This window comes from Panthera onca, chromosome D4 (assembly GCF_046562875.1).
Source record: "Panthera onca isolate mPanOnc1 chromosome D4, mPanOnc1 haplotype 2, whole genome shotgun sequence".
Taxonomy (NCBI): Eukaryota; Metazoa; Chordata; class Mammalia; order Carnivora; family Felidae; genus Panthera; species Panthera onca.
The window spans coordinates 93,240,773-93,246,772 of NC_138351.1; positions in this window are offsets into that span (position 1 = coordinate 93,240,773).

A 6,000-nucleotide genomic window follows, 5' to 3' on the forward strand; every position below is an offset into this window, starting at 1 on the left:
CACCACCCCAACCCTGGACCGGGCTTTGGGCAGGCCTGGGACCCCGAGTGTGGGAAACGTATGGCCAGGCACATTTCCTTGCCAACCTGTGCAACTGTCCAGGGCAGCCCTGTGTGTTGCTGCTTCCCAAATGTGCTTAAAGGATGGACAGGGGTCCAGAAAGCCAAGTTCAGTTCCTTGTATTTGCGAGAACCCTCCCTTTGCACGTGGGCCACCCCCTCTCCACCGCGAAGGGCCAGGGCCCCCTCCCAGGGAGCTCACCTGAGAGGCTTCCCGGAGCCGTGCCACACCCCCTGCCTGAGGTCCCGCCACCTGCAAGCGTCCCAGCTGGCTGGATCTCAGCGTCTTGGGAGCGCGTCAGCCCCAGGGCCCATGGGGGAGCCGGGGGTGGCTGGGGCTCCACGGCTCTGGGCCCCCGGGGCCTCTGGCGCTGGCCCTGGTAGCTGCCCTCTTCTGTCCACTCGCTCTGTGACAGCACTCAGGGTCTGCTGTCCATCACATGGGGGCCACGCTGGGCCGTGCCCGGTCACAGGGGACACAGCAGGAGCAGGAAGGGCAGAAGGCTGGACCCGGCATCTTCACGGCTCCCCCAAGTGCCCGGCCAACGCCGGCCAAATGCTTCCAGGGGATGCAGTTTGCTGCCGGGTGGGAGATTCCACCCCGACAGGTCGTGTCCCTTCCAGGGGGACTGGCTCTAAGTTTCCGGAACTCACAGGTGGAAAACCCACGGGGGCGTTCCCGAGGTGACGGGGAAAAGAAGTCCCAGGATCACAGGTGAGCCTCGGGCTTCGGGGTGACGGCTGCAGAGGGGACAGGGGGACCAAGGCCCCAGGAGACAGGCTTTGGGGAACAAAATGGCTTTGAGCGACGAGCGGCGAAGGAAGCCTTACCGCCGTCCTGGCTCCCGGTCGGCGAACCCGGATCGAAATTTGGGAGACCAGCCATCTTGAGGCTGTTGCCACCGGCGAGCTAGGTCAAGGTCACGGGGCCCTCCCTGTCTGCTGCAGCAGTGACGTCCGGACCCCGGGCTGTGGCCGCGGCACGCGGCGATGTCCCCCCGCAGAGCTGAGGTGTCCCTGCAACGTTGGTGGTGAGACACACGTGACACAGCAGTTGCCGTCTTAGCTGCTTCTGAGGGCGCGATTCAGGGGCGTCGGGCAGCCGCCCCCTCCCCCTCCGTCCGTCCCCAGAACGCGTCTGTCTTCCCAGACTGGACTCTGCCCTGTTACACACGGACCCCCCCCCCAGGCTCCCCCTGGTCCCACCGGCCCCCTCCCCTCCCCCCGCCCCCTCCCCGCATCTGGAATTTTCTTTCCCTCTCCCTCCTTTACTGTGCTGAACGATACAGAGCATCACGTCCACCATCCGAGCGTTTGACGCGTGCAGTTCAGGGGCGCCCCGCGAGTGGCCGCCCTCCGTCCCGGGACCGCTCGTCGGGCAGATAGGAGCCCCCAGCCCCCAGCTCCCCCTCTGTGTCCGTGGGTCCGGCCGCCCCAGGGTCGCAGGTGAGCGGATCCTACGGCGTTCGTCCCTGGCGTCTGGCCGTTCTCACGGAGCGCGTGTCCTCTGGGGGCATCCGCGCCTGAGCTACGGCTGAGGGGGGTCCACGCCGGGTCCACGGCGGGTCGACCACGCTTGCTTCTCCGTTTGCCATTGACGGGCATCTGGGTTGTTTCCACCTCTTGGCTGCTGTGGGCGCGACTGTTCACTCAGGTGTCCAACACCTTGCTTTTAACACTTCTGGGTGCACGTCAGGGAGCGGAATTGCTGGGTCCCGTGGTGATTGCGGTTTTTCTTTTCTGGGGAAGCTGCAGGCGATTTCCCGCATCCTCTACGCCGTCGCCAGCACCTACCTCCGGGGGTTTGACGGTGCGAAGTGGTCCCACCTGACACTGAACCCATGGAAACCCGCGACAGCCCACCCTGCGCCCCCCTCCGCTGCCCCGCTGTGACGCCCGCGTCCACTCTGGCGGGCTGGGGCCATGGCCGCTTTAGCACACGCCTGCCCGCCCGCTTCCTCACGTGCCCGGTCAGCTTCGCTTGGATGCCCGATATCTGGCCAGATAGGATTCTGGCTGCTTCTGTGAGAGTTTTCTGGCTGAGAGCAGCGTGTAAATCAGCAGATGAGTAGATGCCCTCCCTGATGTGGGTGGGCGTCACCGCATCAGTGGACGTGTCCTGAGCAGGAGAGAACGCCTCCGGCCTGACTGCCTTCGGCCTTGAAATGAAACCTCGTTTCTCATTCCTGCCGACTCACCTGCAGACCCGGGGACTTGTCAGCCTTCGTAGGTGCATGAACCCCTTATAATACATTTCTGTTTCTCGGGAGAACCCTGACTGACACAGTAATGGCCCTGGAGGAGTCGGACCCACAGACACGGGGGGGTGTGGGGGGGGGCTGGGGGAGGGGAGGGACCCACAGACATGGGGTGGGGGAGTGGATGCTGGGGGAGAGGAGGCACCCACAGATACAGGGACGGGGTGAGGTGGGGACTGGGGGAGGGGAGGGACCCACAGACATGGGGGGGGGTGGGGACTGGGGGAGGGGAGGGCCCGAGTGTAATGGGACAGAGTCCCGTCTGGGAAGATGAACACGTTCTGGGGACGGACGGGGGGGGATGGCCGCATGACAGCGTGAATGCCCTCGACGCCCCTAACCTGCGCCCTTAAAAGCAGTTAAGACGGTCAATGTTACGTCATGTGTATTTCACCACAATTAGAAATGGTAATTTTTTAAAAACTTAAGTAGAGACACAGAAGGCATCCCCCCGGGGAGAAAGGGGGCCCCCTACCACGGAGGGAGACCACGTGGGCCCACGCAGGCACCAAACGGATGCAGGACACTTCCAGGGCGACCCACGAGGACAGTTTTCAAAACAGACCCGAACCCCGTCCTGAGCGTCTCCAGAAAGGAAGACGAGCCCTCGGCATCCCCAGCGGAATTTCATCTTGACGTTTTTCCATCCGTGAGGAGCGGGGTGTGGGTTTCAGGAAGGTGCCCCCTTCGCCGCCGCCCCTGTGCGCCCCGCGTGGCCGCAGCCTGCGCTGTCAGCGTGTAAGTGGACTTTCTTAAGAATTGGTTCGGACTCACGCCAGAGCGTCGAAGACGGTCCAGCCCCCGCACGCCGCCCCCCAGTGCCCCCGCGACTGTGTGGGGCGTTGGCTGAGACCGAGGACTGGACGCTGATACGTTGTCATCACTCTAAGTTGGAACTTGATTCGGATCTTCTCCGTTTTTACCTGCATCCTCCTCTGTCCCAGGGTCCCCCCCAGAACCCCCACTGCAGGCAGCCGCTCCGGGCGGGGACGGAGTCCCTTGGTGTTGACCACCTTGTCGGTTCCGGGAAGGTCGGGCCAGGCGGTTCGCAGAACGGCCCTCAGCTGGGATCTGTCTGATGTGTTCCTCGTGCCGGGACCGGGGCGGGAGTGTGGGAGACCCCGGAGCCGAGGTGCCCTCGTCGCCCTGCCGTGTCGGGGGCACACCGGGCATCGCCCCTGGACACGAGGTCGGGGTGCGGGTGTGCCAGTCGCGGTTGGGGACTCGCGCTTCTAGGCCCTCTCTCCGGCAGAGCGGGGAGGTGGATGTGCACGGACGCCCGCAGGACCCCTGCGTTTACACGCGGCTGATGTGAGTGCGCTGTGGTGACCCTTCGCGACACGGGTCATGCCAGCACCCCCCTCCCCCGCTCCAACAGAGACAACAGTGTCAGGATCCCGTGCGGTGGCTCCCGAGCCGCTACCCTGTCGTCCCGCGGGGCAGTCCTGGGCGCTCATCCCCGTTAAGGTCCTTTTCGGTGCCGAGTCCGTCCCCTGAGCGGCCGTGGTGCGTGTGCCGAGCTGCTCACCTGCCGACGGACATTTCGAGGGCTTCTGTGCCTTGGCTTCCCGGAACATTCTCGCACAGGCTGTCGGTGACTGTGGGAGGCCGATTCTAGCGCCGGCCCTTGAACCCTCCGTCCTGAGCGCGGTGGGGGTTACTCCTATCATCAAATTGCATCACGGGGACAGAGGAGGTCGTCCGGGTGAGAATAATCTCATCACACGGTTTCCTTACGAGCAGAGGGTTTTCTCTGCAGGCGGGGAGGGGAGCCAGAGAAGAGCTCTGTGCTGCTTTAAATACAGAGGGTGCATCAGCCGCGGAACGAGGGTGGCCTGTAGGAGCACAGCAGCAACCAGCAAGGAAACGGGGGCCTGGGTCCTAAAAGCAAAGGCCGGCTTTGGTCACAACCTGAACGCGCGTGGAAGCCGACTGTTCCCCGAGCCTCCGGGTAAGCCCGGCCCGGCTGGCCTTGGATGGCGCCCTTGTGAGTCCGGTGCCACACGGGACTTCGGACCCACAGACCCGTGAGCTAAGCAGCGGGTACTGCTTTCAGCCGCCAAGCCCGTGGCGATTTGCTACGCCGAAGCAGGTAAGCGTTGCAGCGACGTGGTTTCATTTCTCTGGGACGCATGCCGGGGAGCTGAGCCGCTCGGGGTTTGGGGCAGGCCCACTGGGGCAGACCCTCAGTTCTTACCGAACTCAGTAAGAATCTCCCAAGGAGTCCGTGAGTGGGTGTGTCATTTTAGGCTCCCGCCGGCAAAATCTGTGCACTCCGGAGCTCACCCTCCTTACCGCGAGGCGGCCTTGCCAGCCTGTGGATTTCAGCTCCGCCACCGGGCGCGTGCTGGGACCCCACCGTGAGTTAATTTGCATTACCCCCATGACCACCCGTGTCCGGCACCTTCCGTGAGTCACCGGCCATTTGCACCTCTCTTCTTGTGAAACGCCCACTCAGATATTTTGCTCGCTTCAAAAAATTGGGTTGTCTGTTTTTTATTATCTTAGAAATACAGAGTTTTCTAATCTCTCTCTCTAACATCTGAGGCCTTCCTACCTTCAGTAAAGTTTTCTATTTGAAATTCTTCTCTGGTTGTTGTTTTATATATATATATATATATATATATATATATATATATATATATTATTTTAGTTCCTATGTATGTGATGTTTTGGTCGCTGTAAAATGTAAAATGTTGTAAAATGTCACTTTCTGGGACGCCTGGGTGGCTCAGTCGGTTAAGCGTCCGACTCTTGATTTCAGCTCAGGTCATGATCTCGCGGTTCGTGGGTTCGAGCCCCGCGTTGGGCTGTGTGCTGACCGCTCGGAGCCTGGAGCCTGCTTTGGAATCTGTGTCTCCCTCTCTCTCTCTGCCCCTCCCTTGCTGTGCTCTCTCTCTCTCTCTCTGTCTCTCAAAAATAAATAAATGTAAAAATAAAAACAATGTTTGTTAAACTACATCAAGGGGCACCTGGGTGGCTCAGTCAGTTAAGCGTCCGACTTCGGCTCAGGTCATGATCTCACGGTCTGTGAGTTCGAGCCCTGCGTCGGGCTCTGTGCTGACTGCTCAAGCCTGGAGCCTGCTTCGGGTTCTGTGCCTCCCTCTCTGTGCCTCCCTCTCTCTGCCCAACCCACTCTCATTCTGTTTCTGTCTCTCTCAAAAATAAACAAACAAACAAACAAACAAAAATCTCAAATAAAGGTGTGCCTGGGTGGCTCAGTCGGTTAAGCTCAGTTAAGTCCGACTTTGGCTCAGGTCATGATCTCCCGGTCCGTGAGTTCGAACCCCGCGTCAGGCTCTGTGCTGACTGCTCAGAGCCTGGAGCCCACTTCGGATCCTGTGCCTCCCTCTCTCTCTGCCCCACACATTCTCTCTCCCTCAAAATAAACAAATAAATAAACTTAAACAAAAATGAATTAAAGGCCGCATCCCAATGCGTCGTGTAATTGATTTCTCTGAACCGACCCTTTACTCCTCAACCCTACTAAATTTTCTTATTAGTTCCAGCAGCTGTCTCTGTCTTTTGAGGGAGGGTCTGCATACGGCACCATGTCTTTTGATTCTTACCGTGAGTGGTGCCGCGTTTCGTCAAATGTCTTTGCTCATCCGTCAATTACATCACACAGATTTTCTTGGTTATCAATAGAGTGGTTACTTTCATCGGTTTTCTGTATCTTTTAT